Source organism: Stegastes partitus, unplaced genomic scaffold (genome assembly GCF_000690725.1).
Source record: "Stegastes partitus isolate 25-593 unplaced genomic scaffold, Stegastes_partitus-1.0.2 Scaffold499, whole genome shotgun sequence".
In the NCBI taxonomy this organism is placed as follows: Eukaryota; Metazoa; Chordata; class Actinopteri; family Pomacentridae; genus Stegastes; species Stegastes partitus.
The window spans coordinates 237,657-252,230 of record NW_007578230.1 but is presented as its reverse complement, the minus strand read 5'-3'; positions in this window follow the sequence as shown (position 1 = coordinate 252,230).

The window sequence follows — 14,574 nt, the reverse complement described above, 5'->3', positions numbered from 1 at the left end:
AACCGTGATATCTTTTTTACATTTAGCCAAGTAGTTCAGGTTCCCCAACTTAACCAAACACCGACTGAAATGCAAGAACACACCAAATGAAAAGCTGTAGAAAAAATGAAAGTCAAACAAGACTGGAGTAAATAATATTGTAATAATGGTCTTGAGATGGGACTGGAACCTCCTGGCTAAAAGTCTGCAGTCCCTTCAAATTCCAAATCGGAACTTCTTGCTGAAGTGCAAAATCCTGACTCCACTGCGACTAAATGAGGTGATATGTGGCTGTGAATGATGTGCAACAATAACGACTGGATGCATTTTCCTTAGATGGGAAAGACGACCTGCCAGGTAATGAACTGCCACCGGTCTGTTCATTGGCTAAAACTCAGAGTAAATGCCCACCTGAAATTCTTACAGTATCAAAGGAAAAGCAGACACTTACACACAAAATGCCATTACAACCACGCTACTGGGAAATGTCGTTGAACTAATAACGCTGCTACTTGTAGTGAAACTCCTGCCCAGCACTGTGCATTACTCCATCTTAACTGCACATGCTTTAAGTGAAAGCTTCAATTATTGCTGGCTCAGTAATCTACTTTTGAATGAAAGAATTTGATTTGGTGGATGGCTGCTGTTATAAAGATTCTTAATAATAACCATCTGGGATTTTCTCGAAGAAATAAAAGCTCTTCACTTAAGACTGCTATTGTCAAAATTTCTACATTAAATAACTGTGTGAGAGAGGTCCCTCTTAGAGATGAACATGCAGAGAATTACAACCCAACTCTGCAATTTCTCTCAGCTCTTAAGTTAAGTGTTCTTCAGCCCACTATTTTGGTTCACACTTACCGCTCTCATCAGTGCTATTTTCAGCGGTCAAAGGCAGCCATTTTTAGCTAAAAAAAAAAGCCCTTAGAATGAATTGTACACTCTACAATGGCACACATGCAAATCTCCACAATTTCAATGCATGTTGCGAATCTGTGCATCAAGAAAGCTGGTTTGGTTGATTCAACTCCTGTCACGGCCTTGAAACGAAGATGTCAACAAACGTACATGTGATCCAAGCAACTCCTCTGTACGTGCTCTCCTGTATCTTCAGGAATAGGTGGGGAAGAAACTAGAGCTAAAAGGAGCAAGCATATTAGAGTTACATTTGCAGGGTGGCCATAACTCAAAATGGAAAATGTTACGATCCATTGATTTTCTTCTGTTTCTCTGGGGTCAGGTGGCAGCACGGTGTTCCAGATGTCCCACTCACTCCAAAGCAACATTGACATGAGATATGTAATCCATCCAGCGAGCTTTGGGTCTACCTTGGGATGTTCTCCCAGTTGTGTGGCCCAGAAAACCTCAGGAGGCCCAGGAGGCGACCTATCAGATGCTCGAAATACCACAGCTAGTTCCTTCAGATGCTAAGGAGCAACGACTCCACTCTATCTCTAAGGCTAAGCCCTGCCACCCTACGGAGGAAACCCATTTCAGTCGCTTGTATCTTATTGTTATGGTCACAGAGCTCATGATCGTAGGTAAAAGTTGGAACGTAGACTGACAGATAAATCAAGAGCTTTGCCTTCTGTCTCAGCTCCCTCTTCACTACAACAGTCTGGTGCAATGACCGCATTGCTGCCGATGTTTTGATTATACGATATACTGTAAGTGTGCTAAAAAAAGCAACGGAAATTAGTGGGAAAAGGAAAGGTAGTTTGAAAAGAAAGCGAAAGCGATGCCTGACTTCAGGAGGTTTAAACTCCCAACAAAGTCAACATTACTTCCTCAACAGCACCGAGTGTCAAGCCTTTGTTTCATTGTTGCTCTGTCTGCTGTTGCTTTCACTCCTCTTTCCTGCAGTACAGAAAATGGCAGCGAGGGGCGAGAGAGATGCAGCAAGACAGGCGGGCTGAAAGAGAGACTGAAAGAAAAGAGTGAGACAGAGAGGGAGAAAGAAAGAACGTCTGTGTTGGTGCCAGAGTGAGGTATAAGGTTTCCTGAGACTTGTTTTCCTGACTTAGCCGTTCTGTAAGCCCTCCATCCACTTCCCCTGTTACACACACACACACACACACACACACACACACACACACACACACACCCCCCTCTCTTCAAATCACACTACATATCGCGGGAGATAGAGGCTTTTGGAAAACTGAGCCCAGTTCCCTTGGGCTATTCCCAAACCCGCGCTCCGGTTACACCACCACGTTCCAGAGCGCAGTTCCTCAGTATTGGGCTGAGTTTACTTAGGCAGACGCCTCTCTCCTCAAAAACGCTGCACAATCACCCCCAGAGAACTTAATCTCTGTTATTGGAACTCTGCTCCTATCAGTCCCCTTCCATCTAAATATTATTGGAGGCAAAGATAATAAAAAGTTGCAATAAATATGTGAAATAACATCGAGAGTGCACAGCAAGTCCACTTCCTTAGCAGTTTACATTTGAAATGAATGTGTTAATATGAGAAGTGTGCATACGTAACCGCTGGCTTTGCTTTAGAAATGTACCTATATAAGTTCTCAATTCAAAACTCAAAGTAAGTCGCAGTTTGACTGACATTGAAACTAATGTAAATGGCCAATGAAAGTGTTCTTGTACTTCAAAAGAAGGACGGGTTTAATCTTCAGGCCATTAAAAGATCCATCAGCTTGGCCATCACGTTAAATTGTCTGTGGTTCATTTACGGTTGATCTGATTGCTCACTCTAAAGATGGCTGTGAGTCAAAAGATGCATCATCATCTTTACGCAGCATTCACGTGGTTTCCCCGCAAGAGGATCTGGTAATTGCAGCAGTATATACAGTGGAGGTGGACATACAAGTGTACTGCCTAGAAAAATAACATGTATTTTGTTTTGTTTTATAATAAAATGTATGTCTAAATAACAGCGATATTTGTGTTGTATGCATCACACCTCGTTCTATCAATTAAACACATCATATAATTCTACTTAATGTCATACTTCACAGCAAGTTTGTTTTCACTGAAACAAAGCAATGGCTCCATGATACTAGAGAAAATTAAAAACAACACTGTAGGATGTAGGATCATCCGGGCATGTTTCTCTTCATTTCTGACCTGCTTATCATCTTGACCATTTCATCCAGAGTTTAGGTTGCACCAAATGAATACAACATGCTTATGAACAGTACTCAAATTGGTACAGTTCTGCTATGAAGCCAGTTCATTCCAGTACCTTCTGTGTATAAAAAAAAGGTTGCTTTTGTTCCTTTTTTTTGAAAGTTTGTTTCTTTAACCTTGCTTTTTTGTCATGTCCAGCAGGGGGCGACTCCACTGGTTGCACAAAGAAGCCTAATTGCATAGAAGCCTATCACAAAATGACTCTACTTCTGTCTTGTTTTGCTACCTTAGTAAACATTTTCCGATTATGTTTATGGTCTCAATCACTAGTTTCTGAATACAGTCGGATGCTCATTTTGCAAATTATGGTCCTGTTCAGACTAAAACTGACAACAAAGCAGTGTATGCTTTAAGACGGGGCTACTTTGTGATTAACAGGTTATTACCGTATTCGTGGAAGTAGTGTCTTCTCAGTCAGAACTTACATTCAAATTTCGAAACTTCTAAACAGCAGTTCAGAAACCAACGGGGAAAGCCTATGGTGGCAGCTAGCCCCACTGACTAATGTGTTAGCAAGCTAAAGCACTTCACCAACCAGCTTCTGGAGCTAAAAGCTTCCCAGTGAACCACAGATGAAATTCCTGTTGCCATTTTCTAGTGTGAACAGGTCTTTAAAGTAGGTTCCTCTAAATTTTGCGAAACCTAATCTTGCACCATGTCCATCTGACTGTTAGCTGGGGTGTGTCCAGATGTCATAAATGAATTAAGTACAAAGTTATTATATTATCACTCATAGGAATATGGGCTGTAACTGTGAAAAAGACACCTGAATGGCAATAGAATGTAAGTATGTAAGATAAAGTTAATAATGTTAGCGTGGCTCACCACTATACTTGCACAGACATGCTTTGGATAATTAGTTTCAGTCCTTGCTGTCTGTGGTGTATGTGATATGTTCCACACTACATACTGTAGGTAGTGCGAGGGAGACAGACATCAGTGCGCAGTAGTGTGCATTAGGAATCCAGAAGCCACAAGTACAAGTTGGTTTTCCTTCTCTCTTGTCTCCCCCCTTCTCCCCCAAAGCCAAACCGCTCTTTCTGATACCTCAGCCTCTGTCCAAATGATTCATTCAACCATCCACCCACTAAAGAAACACTGAAACAAAGAGCGAACGCAACATAAACAGCCTATACTTTTCCGACCACATGCCTTTGCACACACGGACTTGCAAACCCACACACACACACACACACACACTGTAAGTTTCACGCGCCCGCTTGCATACCCACAATATGATACAGAAAAAGACACATATTTACTCATCCAGATACGGATCAAATACGCACATACCAAACTACACACAGTCTCGTTCCTCATATTCCACATCATTCCATCTCAATCCACATAGACACATGCACTGTGTTTTCCTGTGATGAAGCCCAAAGGCAACACCGATTCCCCACCGCAGGTCCCGACCCACTTCCAGGCCCGACCTGAGATGACATCATTCCTTTGTCCCCCCTCTCCCCCTTTCTCTCCCCTCTCTGCACCCATCCTGCTCTAATAAAGGGCTGCGTTCCAACACAAATCATCCAACCTTGTCCTTAATGACAGGGTAGAGCTAAGTGATGCCAGGGGGCAGGAGAGCTGGAGGTACTTCGGTCTGGGATGCTGCCCGTTTAGGATTCCTCCCTGAAACATGTGGTTTGTTTCTCTCTCTGAATGGAGCTCAAATGGAGGGATGGATGGATGAGGAGAGCAGGGAGCAGGGAAAAGGGAGACCACAAAGTAAGCTCATAGCCCAAAGGGAGAGATCATTTGTAGCTCAGGTGGGATATGACTCCGCTTTCATCTCAGGGTGGCTTTCTTCTGTGGATGGCATTAAATAGCAGAAGTATACCCTTTGGACAGAATATGAGGATGAGGTTTATGCATGCAATTCAATCGTTTTTGCAAATTTCCTACTGACATCAGGGCATATGGGTGCTATTTAATCCTGTGGTTAGGTTTAGGGTTATGCACATGACATGACCAAGGTTTATTTTTGAACCTCCATTGCACGTAGAGGCGAACAAATGAAGGAAATAATGAAGTTCTTCAGCAGTTGTGGAAAGAAAATCCTTTCCAAGGCTTTAAAGCAATTCGAAAGGATACAATAATAGGATTTCCACAATCTTAAATTAAAATTTATGCCTGCTGTCCTCAGCAGCTTGGATATTGTGAAAATATGACAAGAAGCGATTTCTTGAGCCTTCTGAGGGTGTCAAGTCAAATCACAAGTTTTATAATAACAGGTCTGTTTGGGTCTTTTCAGGGTAAGCCAAGTCCCAAGTCTGGTAATAGCAATTACCAAGTTACGGCCTTACAGACAAGTCCAAGTCAAGTCACAAGTTAGTCTTTTAGGACAAATTAAAAAAAACAACATACATTTTGTCATAGCAAATTTCAAGTCAACAGAAGCAAGTGAAGTCTCAAGTTTTGTAGAAGTTAAAGATAAACCAAATCATTAGTCTACAAACTGTCTAAAATGTAGCCTCAAATCCAACACAAGTTTCAAGTCATTTGAAACAAGTCCAGTTTAGCTGTCAAGTCAATAAGCCTTAAGTCAATTTTAAGTTTTTCAGAACAAATCAATGTTAAGTCACAAGTAAATTCAGCCAAAAAAATTTGTAAACACAATCCTAAATGTGTCTCAAGTCCTTAAGAACAAGTCCAGTTTAAATCGGAAATTATTTAGGTTAGGTTCGAGTCAAGCCTGACGTTATTTGAAACGAATCAGAGCCAAGGCTTACGTCTAGTAGTAATGAGTCTGACCTCACGTCTCAAGTCCTGAAGGAGAAATCCAAATAAAGTCATAAGTCTTACATTAGCAAACCTCAAGTCGAGTTTCAAGTCCTTACAGACACATTCAAATCCCGCCGCGTGCCATTCAAGACACGTTGAGTTACAGCTGACGTGATAGAAAGTCTCCAGTCTCTAGGTCTTCAGGGTTAGTCCAAGTCAGCTGTGAATCTCTCAGGTCTCTGAATGCTAAATGTTGTACTGACACAACATTAAAGTGCTTTCTTTTCACAGCTGTGTAAATAATGTTTTACTCGTTTGTGTGTCATTTTTTAGAGGATTTTAACAGGTCAAAACTAAGGACTTGAATGTTTTTGCTTCCAAGTTTCAAGTACAGACAAGTCTTTAGGGAGTCAAGTCAAAGTCAAGTCCTCACTTTTAAGACTTCCCAAATACAAAGCTTTAAAATGAAACATAAAGTCAACATTACTGTAGTCTGTGAAGTGAAAAAAAAAATCTATTGCAGAAGCAAAGGTTTGCAAGTTGCTTAATGGCAAATTTTTTAACAAAGAAATTTATTAACTTTTTTTTTCTGGCATACAAGAGTAACAGCTGCACACAGAACACCACGCACTCTTGCTGGGTAATTTTCATTCCTATTGGACTGTCGTCCAGGGGTCAAAAACTAAAAACACAGTTGTTCCAAAATACAAGAGACAGAGTGATTCCTTGTGGATTTTCTTCTTAAGAGCTTTATGAATTTCTTGACTACATGAGGAAGGTAAATGCATTGAACAGATACAGTAGATTCCCTGCCTGGACAGCAGATTACCAGCCTTACTAATCATCAGGACGATCGGGTTGCGTCAGATCTGCTCTAGTGCTCAGAGTGATCCTGGTCTTTGTTTGATATTAGCCACATGTTAGCCTGCCTGCCTGGTGCTGTGCTGTAAACCTGTCATTGTTCTGGGTCAGCTCCCTAAGGATGTCCTTAAGGCCCACCACACACACACACACACACACACACTAGGACACGGATACAAACACACACTGCAGAAGGATTCCTCCTCCTTCTCCTCCTCCTCCTCCTCCTCCTCCTCCTCAGTGGGGAACGGGCCAACAGCAGACAGCCTGTGTTCCGTCAAGGCGTCCAAAATTCCATGACTTTCCCAGAATTCCCGGACGGAGCCAAGTCATATATTCTGTTGTCATCCACAAGGCCCTAATGAAAACCCACGGGGAGCCCAAAGGCAGATCTTGTCTGCTCACCCACACGCCATTTACACTAAAATGAAAATACACTCCAAATATGACTCACCACGCACCACTCTGGATGCTTATTATCTATAAAAGCTCATTAATTCTATACAGCAGCTGCTATGCCATAGGATATAGGTTTGACTTATTGAATTAATTAGCTGTGTGCATAAACCACTAATAACAAGATGCAGCCCATGTAGCTGAGTGAAAATAGCAGGGTATTGTGAATATTTTCAACACTGTGAGTCATTCAGTCCTGTTGCATGCTGCGTCCAACTAAAACAAGACTCAGTATGTCATATTAGATCATAATATTACACATTTTTATCAATCTTTATTGCATTACATGCTGTTAAACAGCTCTGTGAAACTGCATACCTTCTGTATTGTTCACAATATAATTTTTAAATGCTGTCTCGGGGCTAAACTGTTTATTTTGATATGGTCCCTCAGACTTGGGGGGAGTAAAGTACCGTGCCAGGAAATATGAATGAAAACTGGCCCACTGAGTATAAAAAAAACAGTTTAAAAAAAGCTTTCCATGGTTTTTTAAATGTAAGCAATGCCTTTGATAGGCTGCAGACTTATTTTCACGAATGAATGTGTCAAGTATTAAGGTGCCTTATAAATCACTCTCCCTCTCCTTCCCCTCTTCTCTTTTCTTAGCCTTTCTGAGAGGTTTGGAAGAACAGCATGATAGCTTACAGCTCTGGCCCTCTCCGTAAGTAACCTTGCCTAAATCAACAGTTGCCCTGCTGTTTTAGTGCATAAGAAATTTTGAAGATTATAATGGGACCGTAAAACGGAAACCTGCTATATAACGTGATTGACGGCCGAACCGTACGCAGACGTACGCGCAGACTGTGATGCTGTAATGGTGTGTGTTTAGGATGGGTGACAATAATCTCTCAACCAGTCTGTGCGTGTGTGCGGTTGTCTGTTAATCAGACAGTTCTGTGTTTAATGTAATCGCGGTTTTTGCTTCCACCGAATCAATGGAATATGGGACAACACGTTAAAATAGGAAAAGATGGCCTGCATAATGAGGTCTGTCCATAACAAAGATTTTCCTCTCCATTGAGAAAAGGCGATATAAAATAAGAGGAAATATTAACTTTTTTTCCAACCTTAAACTCCAAGTAATTGCTTAAACATTTCCTCTACGGATCCATCAGTGGACGGGAGCCAAGCGACAGGCTTTTGGCACTCTTCTAGCCACATTTGAGAATTTCCTACTTACCTCATTCAGAGGTGTAGCTTAATCACATCACTGGCTGCCTGAAGAACAGTGAAGCAAAAGACCCCATTGAGTTTAGCCATGAGCACTATTAATACCATTCAGTGCTCTGGAATCGGGAAATGTTTTGTGTGTTTTAGGTTGGATCTTTTTTGTGATTATTTACCCAAAGACACTCGTATATCACTCTAGAAGCCATATGTTTGACTGGAAACAGAAAAACTTTGTAAAAGTGTTCAAGTACTTAAAAAAAATAACACAAATGCTCACAAAATGGAAATATTGTATAACTACATCCTTTCCATTTGTCTTCTATGACTCACTAATTGCAAATTGATCTCAAGAGTCTGCGCCATGCTAGCAGCTCTGTGAGACTGTACAATAAAGCTAGAGTTTGGGATTTTTACACATAGATAAACATCTACTTACATTCAAGCCCCCCTAAATGAGTTTACTAGTGCTAGGCAAATCTCTTGGTATTACGCAGTACACAAGAGTTTTAAATGTGTTTTCTGAGAGATGAAGAGCAGAGCAACCATAGCGACAGCGAAGGCTACAGTAACAAGTAGTACGACGAAGTCTATTGCACAAAAAATGCATCCAAGAAACTTTTCTTGAATGGAGAGTTTTAAGCTTTACATCAGAATGCTAACATGTTCATAATGATGCTGATGTTCAGCGAGTGGATCCTGTTGCTAAATGATTTCGCAGGTATTTAATAAACTCAGAGGAAAGACTCCTTCAAATGACTGGAAGCAACAAACTACACATCAAATCCTGTCAACGTCATGTCAAAACCTGCATTGTCATACATTCATTACTGGTGAATGTCAGTAGTCTGACCTGCATACTATATCTTCATTGCAATTTTTATTTTTATGGACATTTCATCTTATAACTGATCTTCTTCATCTTAGAACAAAGTGAAAGAGAAATGTGCTTTGTGATTTTGGCATGCAAACAGTGCCTTGAGCGATCTTCGTGATGTTTTTTGAATGATGTTGGTTCTGAAATGTGAAAAGCCTTCCTCAAATCATTTCCCCCAACTCAAAGTGCGTCAGTTGTGCATGTCTATCCATAATTGAGACTGCACGCAGTTCAGACTTGCCGTGCGGAAAGTGATACTGACATGTGACTTGGTCCAACTAAGTAAGATCATGAACAAAGTATTGGACAAAGGGATTTTTTTTTTTTATCTGATGATGGCAGGACATTAAAACCTATGTCCTTTCCAGACAAATGTTTTCAGTGTTTACTTTCGGTCAGATTCAAAAACAAATGATTAAAATGACTCATGTAAAAAACTGTCTTTCTTTGGAAAACTGCAGTGAGCTCATGCTAAATTGCCAAGCTAATGGCCTTTCACAAGCTGTTTTGTGCAACTCCCCATTTCCTCAAATCACGACAGCAAGAGAGAATGAGCACAAGTGACAACAGCCACATTAACTACTGGAGAGTATGGCAGAATGAAGAGAAGTGGAAACATCCTCTACAGAGTCACAAAAGTTATTAGATTTCATTCTAAGGGGAAAATGACCACGTGATCTATGACCTGATGGGATGCTAGGTGAAATGTCAGGGTATAAAGAAAATCATAAGGATTTAGTCTGAAAATCACTAGGATTCATCCTGAGGACCAGAAATGTTCACACAAAATGACGTATCAATGGAAACCCATTAAAAATAGTGGCTGGAATCAGTCTGGGCTAAATGTATTACCACTCTTTGAACCATCCCTTGCAGTGTTTTCAATATGACTTCAAACATGTTACCGTGCTAACCTAAAACAGCAACGATTGCTCAGGACTAGTAAAGTGCCATTTAAATCAAAAACAAGAATTGTGCTAATTACTAGTCTGAATATTGTGAAAATTACTGTCTTGCAAATGTAGCTCTTAATTACTAGATGAATGTTTGTAATGAGTTCAGCTAATAACAGACTTTAAGAGGCAAAAACCGCAAAACATGTATTCACACGTGCACTGCTGGGTGGCCAAATGGCTATAGAGACTGTTTATAACTGAAAGTTCCTGTTCGAGTCTAAATTACACCAGCAAACAAGAAGGAGAGATCAGACAAACCATCGTTGCATCATCTGTCCTTTATCATTGGCTCCCTATGCACACCCCTTTAACTAAGAACTGACACACCACAGAAATGAACTGCAATGCCTTCACGACTGGGCAATGCAGATGCAACCTAAAACAAACCATAATTATCTATTTGTGGTTGTGCTTCAGGCAAAACTGAACATAATACAAAAGCACACACACGATGTTTGGAGTTCCAGTAAGTTCCACGACCACAGTTTAGTCTCCAGGGGATACTGGGTTCCTCTCAGCTGAACTTCTTCGCCTTCTTTCCTGAATGACACATGCACTCACACTCGTGCACGCAGTGAATGTAACACCAGCTCCAGACCACGCTGTCAGTCGGGCAGTTAGCCTTGCTTGCCTGCTGCGAGCCTGGCCGGTGGCTTTTTTTTCCTAGACATTGCTTCAGTCTTCTACTATCTGTTTCCACAGCCGTGCGCCTGCTGACCCAAGAATGTGGACAGCACTCCGGTACATTGTTTTACAAGGCTAAGCAGTGTATTTGAGATGTGAAATGTAGACGCTGCTTATTTTGTGAGAGAAAACCAACTGTGTGTGTGTGTGTTTGCGCTTGTGTGCGCTGAATTTATTTTCAAGTGATAATCTGGGTGATTCTTGTCTTTTTACTTTTTGCGACATCTTTGGTGAACTGTAGTCATTGTTTAGGTGATCTGTATACAATGTACTGTACTTCTACTTTTGGTTTTGAGGGATTCACTTTTGGACTTTTGTGTTGCACTGTGGGTAATGTAGGTGTGTAGAATAAACTAGAACTACCGCCTTGTGGTTTTCAGTCTCCACCAACAAGTCAAATTGCAGTTTACATCCATCTCTCCTTCAGTTCCTCAATTAGGATGTTAGATTCTGGCCAGAACAAGTTTTTCTGCAGACCATCATGATGCCACAGTTGACCTTTGACCTTTTGGATATGAAATGTCATCGCTCCATCAAACCATTTTCTTCTGTCAGGCAAAGCAGCCGCGACAGGTCATTCCAGACATCCCTGTCCCCAGAAACCTTTTCCAGCCTCTCTTGAGGGGTTCTGGGCCAGATGAGATATGCAATCCCTCCATCAAGTCTGAGGGCTTCCCTGGGGTCTGCTCCCAGCTGGATGTACTCAGACAATCTCCAAAGAAAGGCGAAACAGAGGCATCCTAATCAGATGCCCAAACCACATCAGCTGGCTCATTTCAACAGGAAGTAGCAGCGACTCTGCTTGGAGCTCCATCCAGATGACTATTCTCCTCACCCTGTTTCTAAGGCTGAGCCCAGCCACTCTACGGAGGAAACTCATGTAGGCTGCTTGTATTGGGATCATTGTTATGGTAACCATAGGTAAGGATTAGAACATAGACAAAAAAGAAAATGGAGAGCTTTTCCTACCAGCTCAAGCTCACGTCATCAATTTATCTCATTAGACATTCGCCTGCAGTTTTGTCATAATTAGTGTCTTTAAGCCAAAAAAAGTGTTGACCATTAAAATCTAATCAGCTCATCCTCATTTGTGCCAAATGTAAAGACGTTCCCTCAAGGCATTTCTGATGCATCGCACACGGACTGACAGACAATCGAATAAGATGATGCCTCCAGCCATGGCTGTCACCACCTTAAGAAACGATATCAGTGGTGCAGTTTAATTCATTTTGATTTCATTCTTTAAACTATTAATTGTGAGTCTAACAATGTTAAAGGATTTCAATGCAAAATTGGCGGACTATTCCTTTAAAGGGCTGCACTAATGAATAGTATTACAGCAAAATGCAAATTCCTACTACATCTCACAGTGTTTCCTCACAAACATCATACAAAAGTCCCCTTCTTTTCTTTTCATTTTGTCCATGTTGCTTTAATTTAGGCAGCATTGTTGTTTTTTTCAACAAACGGATCATTACTAATTATTTCAGCTGTGCTCTTAAATGCTAATGTTTGCAACTGGACCGGGTTTTCTTTTTGCATACATTTATAATCAATCTTTGGTCTTCCTTTAGTTGACAGGTGCATCCCTTTATAGGAATATTGTGCACATATTCATGTATTTTTCTCTCATTTTCTCTCCTATATCTGCAGAATATAATGACGACCCATGAAAATAACAATTACACAACCACCTGTGAGTTATGACTGTCGGGATATCCATTCTTTGGTGGAGAGTATGCGCTATTTGTTTTCTAGAAAATAAACATAACAAAGGAGAAATCCTCTTTAAAAAAAAACACATGAATGCCGCAGTTCTGTCTTCAAATGTGTCATCAAGAGCCTCTAAGAGCTCTCTGAAGTTCCTGTTTTTCTGTTTCTATTTTGCATACTTGACACAGCACAAGAGAAGCGTCTGCTCTGCTCGTATTTTACATACCATCCCACCCCTTCCCGAATGCTCTCTGCCGTTTCTGCAACCCCGTGGCCTGTCTGTCGACCCCTGTTCCCATGGCAATTAGTTAGAAACCTTGGCCAATTATCTGCTGCTCTTGAACACACACTTAACAAACTGCACAGAGCGGCCGACAACGTGCCACCACTTTCCAAAACCTCCTCAATAGCTGGGAGAGATTTGTGTGATGGGTTAATAGTAGGATAGTAAAAGTGCTGCGGAGGCGACATTGTTGAGTTCATGTTAGTTTATAGTGCGCAGTGACCCTATTGAATGTTTTATAGAGATGGCTGTCTATCTATATATTCCAGTGAATGGGACAATGGCCACATAAAGAAGACTAGACAACACAGAACTATAAAAGCCTGGTACACACTAGAGGGCCGCCTTAGAAAACACACACGTAACGAGTAAGTTTGTGCTCGAGACCTAACGTCACAGTGGCACAGTGATTTGAACAGTGATTAATGGAAAGGCAAGACTGAAAAGCTGAGGGCCATGCTGCACAACCTGTTACACACTGTCAGGCAAAGCAACAGCGATAGAGTGTCTTTCTATTCTGTGTATAGGTGACGCGTCCCCTCAAGAATGTGGTTCTCTTCCTCTCGCCGTTCGCTTCAATTTCCCCTCTGGTTGCTTACTTCACTCACACAGGCGAGAAGCTGTCGCTTGAGGAATCTGGAAAACACCAGCGGGGAATGAGAGGAATTTCTGCTTTTCGTTTTTCCTTAACCACCCCCTCACCCCTTGCTCTCTTTACTTTGGACGCCTCTGCACAGCCGGGCTCTTGAGTTTTCTCTTGTTTCTGAATGCAGCCCAACAATAACAACCTCTCATAAACAATGGGGCTTGTTGATTGGGGGGTTGTGAAGGAGAGTGGCCGTTGCTGGCCTGTGCAGTCAGTTTTGCTGGCAAAGGGCCTCGCGTACGGTCCTAAAAGCTCGAAAGTACAGGCTACATCGAGGACTGTGAAAGATTTAAGGGCAACTTTAAAAATGCACCATCTCTGAAGTACCATAAACACATGCTTTAGTTCTTTCTTAATCTATCTTTCCTCCAAAAGGACTTTGATGGACCGAACTCTGAAAGGGGATGCTGGTCAATGTCAGGAAACCACAAAAGTACAGGGGAAAAAAATTTGTAGTTTTGGAATTCTCTGCTTTTACAGCACCCATGGACTCGTAAAGGGAGTCTGGATCACATCGAGTAGGATTTTGAACAAGATGACCATGGAGCTGTGCACCATACTTTCAGCCTATGGGCACAACACAGCCACGGTCACATGGCATCTAAACAGCCGGGCAACAGTTAAACCCTGTGTCTGTGACAGAGAAATGATAATACAGAGTGATGTGTCCTGGAATAACTCTGCCTCTACTGTTTCCATTTTGGAAGATGATACCGCACATTACTGGACGTTGTCTCTCATCTGCTGAACCAATTTTATGACTCTCACATCAACCAAATCAAAATAAAATGTCAAAAAAGATTCTTTTGAATGAGTTGGATAAACAAAGCAGTGTATTTTTTTTTTTTTTTAAAGATATAATTTCCTACAGGCTACATACCAGAGCACAGCTTTTGGAAATACAAAGGTTTTTCCAAAATATCTAAAATGCACAAACAACATTACACAGTGCAGTGGCTTTTCTAACAGCAGATAGGTCTGGTGCGCCCCCATGTGGATAACTGATGACCAGCATGTCACCTTATCTTAAATTCAGGGAAATTGTGTTGGGTGAACTGGGGGTAGACATGAAACATTC